The 10,251-nt window shown below is 28.2% G+C and overlaps 3 long non-coding RNA genes across 4 annotated transcripts in view; 2 read left to right on the forward strand and 1 right to left on the reverse strand.

The window, feature by feature from the left end:
• LOC107018737 overlaps nucleotides 1–761 on the forward strand; it is a 34,123-nt gene extending 33,362 nt beyond the window's left edge. The window contains exon 3 of the long non-coding RNA XR_001456660.2: nucleotides 508–761. This is a non-coding gene — a long non-coding RNA (uncharacterized LOC107018737). The remainder of the gene's footprint in view (nucleotides 1–507) is intronic.
• A 2,430-nt stretch (nucleotides 762–3,191) lies between these two features.
• LOC114077301 lies at nucleotides 3,192–5,861 on the forward strand. Its single transcript, XR_003578470.1, has 3 exons — nucleotides 3,192–5,024; nucleotides 5,292–5,501; nucleotides 5,605–5,861. It is a non-coding gene; the product is annotated as an uncharacterized LOC114077301 (long non-coding RNA).
• Nucleotides 5,862–9,059: 3,198 nt separating this feature from the next.
• The window catches only part of LOC114077122, a 2,906-nt gene continuing 1,714 nt past the window's right edge, over nucleotides 9,060–10,251 (reverse strand). Inside the window, exons 4-6 of one of the 2 annotated variants that reach the window (XR_003578150.1) lie at nucleotides 9,798–9,894; nucleotides 9,367–9,722; nucleotides 9,060–9,283 (exon numbers count right to left, since the gene is read on the reverse strand). This is a non-coding gene — a long non-coding RNA (uncharacterized LOC114077122). The remainder of the gene's footprint in view (nucleotides 9,284–9,366; nucleotides 9,723–9,797; nucleotides 9,895–10,251) is intronic. The other variant, XR_003578151.1, reaches the window with a different exon arrangement.

A 10,251-nucleotide genomic window follows, 5' to 3' on the forward strand; every position in this document is an offset into this window, starting at 1 on the left:
CCCCCCCCCCCAAGTTCATGAATTTGTTTATTTAGTTGGTTAAAGTGCGTAATATATCTTCCAAACGTGTGATTTAAAACTCTTTATTAAAATGGTGTTTCTTGACATTTTATTTCTATTATGTCCAATATAGTGTTTTCATGGTTTACGTTCTCTCCATAGTAAATGGATTGTTCCTTGTTTAAAGATGTATTGTAATTTCAACTCATGTATGAAAAATCATGCCACATGGTTTTAAAAATATGAAAATTTGATAGTTAAGACATATTTGTTTCTTTTCCATGTTAGAGATATTGTTTGGTGTATGTTAATTGACCTATTCTATTCAAAGTAATGTTTGTAATAATATGGTTAAAATTTATTAAATAATTGATACTTTCTGTGCAAGCTATGGATTAATTCCTTTCAAATATATGTGTTTGTGTGAATAATCTAAGCTTACTGTCTCACTTTTGTTTAATCATCCAAAGAGTCATATATGCTAATCCCTTCCTCTTTTTTATGCAGGAATTTGGTCTCGGGAGTCCAGAATTGAGTTGTATACATCAGTATAGATATAATATATAGTACTCCATTCGTTTCAAAAAGAATTATCTAATTTGACTTAGTACGGAGTTTAAGAAAAGAAAGAAGGTCTTTTAATTTTGTGATTTTAAATTAAAGCTATGTCAAATGTACAAAAATGTTCTTTAATCTTATGGCCTAAAACATGTCACGTGAAAAGTTAAAGTTAAAATTTTGCTAAAAAAAGTTATTTTGTTTATACAGACTAAAAAAATTAGTATAAATTTAAGAAATCCCATAGTGTAATACAATAATTACTTTCTGTCCCGACAAATTTAGTATTTACTAATAATCCCTTAAAATTGCTGTGGCGTGATACATTAGTATGTTGTGATACATGGTAAATGATACACAGTAACTTAAAACTGTTAAGATTAAAAGGGGAAAAAAACGGAACATTTAAATTTGTTATCTAAATCAGCTTAAATTACGGTAACAGTTCATTAATTAGCATTAATTCAGCACGTAATTAGATAACAATTTCAAATTTTGAAAATTCAAGATTATATCATCTAGTTTGAAGACATTTTTATGAACATCCAGTTATTAAACTTATTGACTGATACATGATAACAATTTTCAAAAACTCGTGATACATAGAAAATCATATGATACACATCAAATTCATGTATCAATGCATCGTCTAAACACTATAACACACTGAATCGATATGTATCAGCAAGCACACTTGATGGCGCAGTTATTAAACTTATTGATTGATACATGATAACAATTTTCAAAAACTCTTGATACATAGGAAATCATATGATACACATCTAATTCATGTATCAATGCATCGACTAACACACTATAACACACTGAGTACTTATGTATTAAACTTATTGTTTGATACATGATAACAATTTTCAAAAATTCATGATACATATGGGATTCCTTTACTAAAATTTTTACTAATTTCAACAACAATGGTTGCTGCTTCTTTTCTCTTTTTTTGGTGTATTTTGTCAACCTTTGATTTAGATGATTCGCCAAAATCTTTGTTTGAATCCTTCCGAACATTCATAGGATCATGCAAAGACTTTTTTCTATTTTCTTTCCAATTTTCATCGTCCGAATCATAAATCCTTCTATTAGTAAAAGGATCCATTAATATGATGTAATAGAACAATGAACAAAAACAAAAAAAGAAAAAGAAAAGAAGAACGGATGATGGAGTAAGAAGAAAAAGAAAACCTAGAGACGGCTGATGTAATAAATAAGAACAGATGATGGATTAAGAAGAAGAAGAAGAACTATAGACGAATGATGGAGTAAGAAGAAGAAGAACCAGAGAACAATGGTCCAATTTTCAGAAATTTCAAATTTTTTGAATTTTGAAATTCAAAATTTCATATTAAATGTTGTGAAACGTTTTTAATTAAAATTAATAATTCAAAATTCAAAAAGTGATTCAGAAGATTGAGTGTTTTAGTGGAGAAAAAATAGGCATGATATTGGGAAGTGTGTGTTATGGGAGAGAGAAGGTTATGTATCTCTAAACTTTTACTAAAATTAAAAAAAGGGAATCATGTAATATTTAAAAAAAGAAGGGAAAATTAGAGAATATTAAACTTATAGTTGTGTATTTAAGTTATTTTTCCAAAAAATTATATCATTTTTTATAAAAGAAGAGAGTAATATACATGTAAACTATTGTATACACAGGGCCAAACCCATGATGATCAGTAATTGAAGGCCCAAAGTCAGTCCAGGCACAGAACCTGACTTTTGGGCCTAAAACAGTTTTCTTTGAACATTTTTAGTTTTGAACATTGAATTGTTGTTTTGTTTGAATGTTTTTTAACTAGTGAAAATTAGGTATATAGCATATTTTATAATAATATACTCAATCTATAGCATTACAGTTTGTCTTTCAATGTATAATATTTAATATAGCAAGTTATAGCATATTATTAAAAGTAAAACTTAAATTTTAAATAATTTAAAATAATTAATTAAAAAAATAGGACCAATTTTGAAATGGAAAATAGCATTTTTTTTATTTAAATTAAATACATTAAATAGAAAGATAACTGATTAGCACCTTTTAAGGAAATTTAAAAAAAATCTGATTATATCTAGTTACTTTAAAACACTCAATTTAGTTGAAAATCAAATTAAGTTGTGATTTATTTTTTTAAAAGACTCTAACAAATTGATATCATTGTAAAAAAAAAAAATTTCTCGCGTTTCTTTCAATTTTTTTCAACAGATTTTATTTCGTTTTTTTGTATTGATTGAATATATTTTGCTGTTGAAAAAAACGTGATTCGCTGTGATGGACAATATTTTTTTATCAATAATCAAACATGGTGGAAGGTGGAACTCATCAGGTTGGTATTTGTTACATTTTGTTGGTTTGTGTTCATTTGTTTTAATCAATATATATAATATTGCTTGTTTTGTAGGAAACATTGTTTTAGTATAAATCATATTTCAAAAAAAGCATGTACCTTTATAGATGTTTAATTTATAATAAAATTGAAGATTCTGATTTGTTATGTTATTAAAGTACGAAGTTTATTGTGAATAGCAATTTTTGTGTGTGACATGATGTTTTTTTTAAATAATTGTGTATGAATTGTATGTAAATTATGTATCATGTTAGTATCTAGTATATTTTGAATATATGTTACTGTTTGCTAAACAAAGATAAATTCTGTATGAAATGTTTTCAATATGTGTATGAAATTTATATTTATTTTTGTAGATATATTGTTTGTGAATGAATTATGTATTATGTTAGTATTTAGTATATTTTGAATATATGTTACTATTTGGTAAATGAAGTTAAATTTTGTATGAAATGTTTTCAATATGTGTATGAAATTTGTATTTATTTTTTGTAGATATTCTGTTTGTGAAAATAATGTATATATGTCATGGGATGATGAAATGCATATTGATTGTGTATGAAATGGGTATGAATTTATGATTTTATGTGTATGAGCTATCTTTTCAAAGTAATTTCGGTATGATATAGTTTTTTGAAAGGTATAATAAGTGTGTAAGAATGGTGTATAAAATATTTTGTAATTAATATATATTATGTTGTACTAATTTTTATTTTAATGTTGTGAAACAAGTAAATATGTCGATTTTCAGATGGAGGGCATCATATATGATGCATCTACTCTGTATAGTGATCTAGTTAGTGCGATAATATCACAACTTAATATAGATGTTACCAGTGGCGGACCCAGGATTTTCGTTCAGGAGGTTCGAAATGTCTTTCGGAATGGGCCTTTTGAAGTTTTTTGAGTTTAAAATCACACTTTTGGCACGTTTTTAAAATAAAAAATGCTTGAAAAGCAGAATTGGTTTTATTAAACAAAAATAAAGTGAAACTATAAAGGAAAATAAATAAATGTTGCAGGAATTCGAACTTAGGATGTGCAGCTTAATATTCAAGGATCTTACCATTGAGCCATCTATATTTATTTGTTATTGAGGAGGTTCAAAATATATGCATCTACAGAAATATAAAAAATTTACCTTATATATATCATGTATTATTTTGCCGAGGGTGTTCAGGTGAACACACTGGACCCAACGTGGATCCACCCCTGAATGTTAATATAAGTGCTATTGAGATAAAATATATTATTAGCGATATGTGTCCACCTATTAGTATTTACAATGATGTCGGGATAAACGTTTTTCCAGATCAAAAGAGAGTAAATTTAGATTTCTTTACAAAATATCCATTGTGCATCTCTTTGAAAGATTGTGAGATATATAATCTAGATTCTGGAGTTATTACTGATAGAATAAATTCTGAAGTTAGTTTAACACAAACTAACGTTGATTTATACTCTAACAATTTTATCCGTTTGACCGGAGTGAATTTAGACGAATATGTCGATGAGAATAGTGAAGGAGATAATGACGTAATAAGTGACCATTCCAACCTATTTGTAGCTGAGAATCAGATTTACAATAATAGGGAAACACTTAAGGAGGTGATGAGGCATGTTGGACTTGTCGAAAAATTTAATTTTCGTGTAGCGCGTTCTAATGCATCTAAGTAAGTACATGTCATTGTTTTAATTTATGTTTTTTATTTGATTTGTTTTGCTTTATAAAATTTAAATGTATATTTTTTTATTTGTTAAACAGTTATCACATGATTTGTCTTTCTGAGAGTTGTTCTTGGATGATGAGAGCATCTAGTTTGAATAAATCAAGTTTATTCAAAGTTAGGAAGTACAATGTTGAACACACTTGTTCTGTTAGAGATAGAGTGTATGCAAGACGTTAGGGGATAACTGACGTTGTAGCTTTCTTAATAATGGATAAGTATATTGATCCATCTACCGTATACACTCCAAAGGATATAGTTGATGATATGTTGAAATTGCATGGTGTTTCGCTAACATACATACAGGCGTGGAGAGCTAGAGAAAAAGCAATAAGATTGGTGTGTGGAGATCTGGCCAAATCATATGTCAAACTACCAGGTAATTTCGAAGTAAATTATGAATTAGAAATTTTTTTAATTGTGAAAATGAAAAAAATTACCATACAGTTTGTTTTTCAGACTGAAATAAAATTTTCTGTGCAGTATCCTTTATGTATGAATTTTGTATCATTTATGTGTGTATCTATATTTTAATAGGTATTAAAGCATGTATGTTTTTTATATCAATTAAGTGTTCGTTATGTATCCATTCAATAATGTATATGATGTTTTGAACTATCGTATTTTATAATTGAAAACATTTCAGGTTATCTATACATATTGGAGCAAACATATCCGGGATCGGTTTTGAAAATAGAAAGGAAGGAATGTGATAAATTTCTATACGCATTTGTTGCATTAGAAGCTTGTATTAGAGGCTGGGAGTATTGTAGGTAAATTGTAGTTGTTGATGGGGCCGGATTAAAATGTTCATATAGTGGTACAATGTTCACTGCCAGCACCATGGATCCGGGAGGTAATTTTTGATCCCTTGTATTTTTACACTTATACAATAAAAAATTATATGATATTACGTATGTTTCCAATTTGTGTGATATGTTTTTCAAAAAATGAATCAGGTCATATACTTCCGTTGGCGTATGCGATAGTGAATTCTGAAAACGACGCTTCATGGACCTGGTTCTTTGAACAGTTTAAGGAAGCGTATGGAGTTAGAAAAAACATGTGTTTTATGTCAGATCGAAATGAGAGCATACGGAAAGGGATTACTACTGTATATCCTGAATGTGAACATTATGCCTGTATATGGCAACCATCCGTTAATATGTTGAGAATTTCAATTGAAATACTGAAGATTTGAAGATTTTATTTTTTACACTACCAAATGCTTATACAAAACAACTGTTTGAGACGATTATAAAAAGAATAGACCAGATTGATCCGCGAATAAGACCTTACTTATTTGATATTGGTTATAGCTAATGGTCAAGAGCTTATTCGAATTGTAAGCGCACATGGACCATGACTTCAAACATCGTTGAGTCGTTGAATAATGACAGGTTAGCAAGGAAGTTATCAGTGTTTCACTTTTTGAATTTAGGAGAGTAACAATTGAAAGATGCATTCACAAGCACAATGAGGAGGCTGATAAAACAACATCTGATCTGACAAAAAAATATGATATGTATCTCCAGAAAAGTATTGCTTTGTCTTGCAATATGAGCGTATGTTTTTTTCTCAATTCAATAATAATTAAATGTATTTTATTTCAAAAAATTTAGTAGCATATATATATTTACAATTTCACATTGAAATTGTTGTTAAGGTGATACCTTCAACACTTGATATGCATGTTTCAACTGAAGGAGCAAAGAAGTACATAGTAAACTTGAACACAAAGATGTGTAGTTGCGGGAGATTTCAACATTATGAAATACCATGTAGTCATGTAATCGCAGTTCTTGGATACAGAAAGTTGCATGAAGCAGATTTCTGTTTTGCTTTTTATAGCCTGAAGAATTTCAAAGATGCATATGTCATCCCTGTTGAACTTATCCCTTGCAAGAATACATAGGATAAGTTATATTTCAGAGCCTAAAATGATGTCACCGGGTCCAAAGAGAACAGTGGAAAGACCAAAACTTGAACGATGAAAAGGGTTTGCTGACGTGAAATTCAAAAGGTCAAAAATGACTTGCAGTAGATTCCGTCAAGTTGGACACAACAGAAAGACATGTTCAAATTATCTAGTGATTAAAAAATGATATCTTGTGTATATTGTTTTCACTGTTAGACACAAATTTTTATATATATATTGCATTTTGGTATCATTAACAGTGAAACACACTATTTATAGATATGAACTAACGTATACAATTATTATTCAAATTCCATACATAGTACATAGTGATTACATGAATACTATTGAAAGACAAATTTTCATACAAAGTTCATACAAAAATAAAATAAAATAAATCATACATGAATTAACATATATTAACTATGGCATACGTAATTAATACAAAGTTTCATACATAATGATAAAATATTTTTCAACAAATATTTCAAACAATATGCATACATAGTTGATACATATTTATACAAAGGTGATAATATATGTGTATCAAAAACTATATGATATTTATCATACTCGAAATATAAGATAGTAAAAATGTGAACTAATGTATACAATTATTATTAAAATTTCATAGATAGTACATAGTGCTTACAACATTCATATTATATGGATCAACTATTTTTTTAAAATTTCTAAAATGTACAATGAATCCCGCTGATATACAAATTGTATACAAAATGCATACAAAATTCAAATACAATAATGATACAAAGTTCATACATATTTCATAAAAAAAGTTCATAAATAATTCATACATATTTCATACAAAAGTTCATATTTCATACAAAGTTCATATATGATAAACTATTTTCAACATATTTTGGTACATGAATGTATTGTTAAATTAGTTCATATAAAGTTGCAATATATTTCAAACAATATGCATACATATTGGATACATATTTATACAAAAGTGATAATATATGTGTATCAAAAAATCTATGATATTTGTCATAGTCGAAAGATAAAATAGTAAAAATGTTGTGTTATATGTATAAACGCAGTAATCAGTTCATACAAAAATAAGGGTAACATTGATAAATTATATAAACAAAACTGAAATTCATATTAATAAAAAAACTGAAAATAACATAAATTGTTATATTGTTAAAAAAACAAGAAGTTCAAAAAGAATGCAAAGTGTGCACTGAACTTTTTCTATTTCCTATTCCGTGGTCTTGGAGTGTGATAATTGGTGGTGTCCATAACTTGTTCTTTTTGTGTGCGAGGTCCACCATACTTGCTGGTATCTGTACCCGTAACTTCACTGTCGCTTATCGTTCCCTCTTCATTCTTTGATTTTGCATAGTGTCAAAGTAACGTGGCATACCTCTAACGATGATATGTTGCATCGATATCAATATTAGACACATCAAAAAGTACCATTGCTAATATATTCCGCAAAAAGAGAGGTGTATAGACCATAATCGCTGTAACCAATTTGAAATTAGAAAATTTTATAATAACTAAATATATGAAATCAATATAGTATAGAGATTACATACTTGGAACTGTCTTCTTGTTGAGGAACATCTGTTACATGTTTGATTTCGATAAGTTCGGATTAATACTTGTTTTGATATTCAGTGATATTGTTTGCATATATATCAAGTCTTTTACCATAAAACCCTGTACTTGTCAGAAATAATGGTATCATGGTTGCAAGTTTATCAACAACTTCTTTAACTAATTTGTTGTGAACAACTCCGCCACTCATCGAATCGTATACATGTAGACATCTATGCTTGATTCGGAGTACAACAAGAAACCAATGAAATTTCTCAGAAACATTGACAGGGATAAGGACTTCGTCAATTTTGTCCCAAGCAATTTTAGCAAGCAGCTTAAATCCTCTAATGCACTGACCAACATCGTGGTCGGGGGCAATTGATCTCAAGTTGCAATTTGACAGTCTCCACTATTTCTCAATGTTATCAAATCCACACTATAAACATAACAGTCAACAGTGCTGTATCAAATTGATGTTTGAGAGTATTTTGCCTTCTTTCGTAGATAATACATAATTGTATTAATATGCTGTTACAACAAAAAAAAATAGAACACATTCGATTTTTCATACATTGTCGTATCATATATACATCTATATAAGTACATGCACACATTATATAAACATGTATATACATGTTTCATACACATTTCATATACACATAATGCAAACATAAAAATTATCTCATACATAATTCATAGATTAATAATGCATTAGTTGTTACTTAAATTCGTACATCAATTATTACACAAGATTCAAACAAGTCTAAACAATAGCATTTATTACGTAAACTAAAATAGAGTTCAAGCAAATACTAATACAACATATGAGTATCAAAAATATACAATGTGGCTTTATAACTAATAAATAGAAGGTATATAACATTTTACTCAATTCATGTATAGTAAAAGTTCATTATATACCTCAATACATACACAAATCATACAACATTAAAATACAACAATTCAAACATCAAGTAACATATAATTCAGATATATTAATCATAATATTGATTCAAAGTATGTCTTACCCCGTCCTCCTAAGGTCTGCCCGGTTGACTCATTATGTGAAAAAAATCCTTTTCTGTGATTTGACAACGCCAAAGTCCATTTGAGGATGAAAGGTACTTTTCACCTTTGTATATGCTGCTTTCCTGTGAATATTGCAATAAATTTTGTATAAGATTTGATATTGTTAAATATAAAATAAAATAATATTATTTATATATATCTATACCTGTCACGCCTATTTGAAATATCTTTCATAACCCATTGTTGAACTGGTCAATCATATCAGCTGGAACGTCAAAATCATTTTGACATGCGAATGGATGTTTGATTGGGAAGAAAATTGGAACTCTTTTTGAACTGCTTCGGCTTTCGACAGTCGAATATAAGGAAAAGATTCATATTTTCTGGGGTTCCTGTGTCTTTGTTGCACATCTGGTGTTGTGGTGGCGTTTAGAATCGGATCAAGTGCAATGATTTGTGTCATAGTAAAATCAGGATAATCATCCAAAGTTGGTGATTTTGAAGTTGATGATCCAGATAAGTCGGCGTTAAAAAAATCACCAGTTGACTTTTGAGCTTCATCTAGATAAGAAAAATCGTTAGCTCAAAACAAATTTGTAAAAGAACATACATGTCATAATATTGTATATAGCATACCATATATGTTTGAAATGTGAACATATTCACCCATTGAAACCGAAGGTTGGTCCGTTTGAGGTTTATCAGACTGTGCAACATTTGGAGTGACATCATCCTAATATTATTTTTTAAACAATGTCAATATATTCTAATTTTTTTGAAATAAATTAAATTTAACATTAGTATAATAGTTTCATTAGTATATAGTTTCACAAATATGAATACACTAATTAAACTAAATTTAAAATAACCTAAAACTGTAAAAGCAGTTTCATTACTATATAGTTTCACATTAATTAATACAATATTTATACAGTTTTCATACATATGTTAAGAACAAATTTTTATATATTTTTAACATATCATTTTTGCAGTGCTCATACATAAATGAAAAACAAAGGTCATGCATTTCTACACAAAAGTTATACATAATTAATTAATATATACATATATATATATATATATATATATA

Source organism: Solanum pennellii, chromosome 5, assembly GCF_001406875.1.
Source record: "Solanum pennellii chromosome 5, SPENNV200".
NCBI lineage: Eukaryota > Viridiplantae > Streptophyta > Magnoliopsida > Solanales > Solanaceae > Solanum > Solanum pennellii.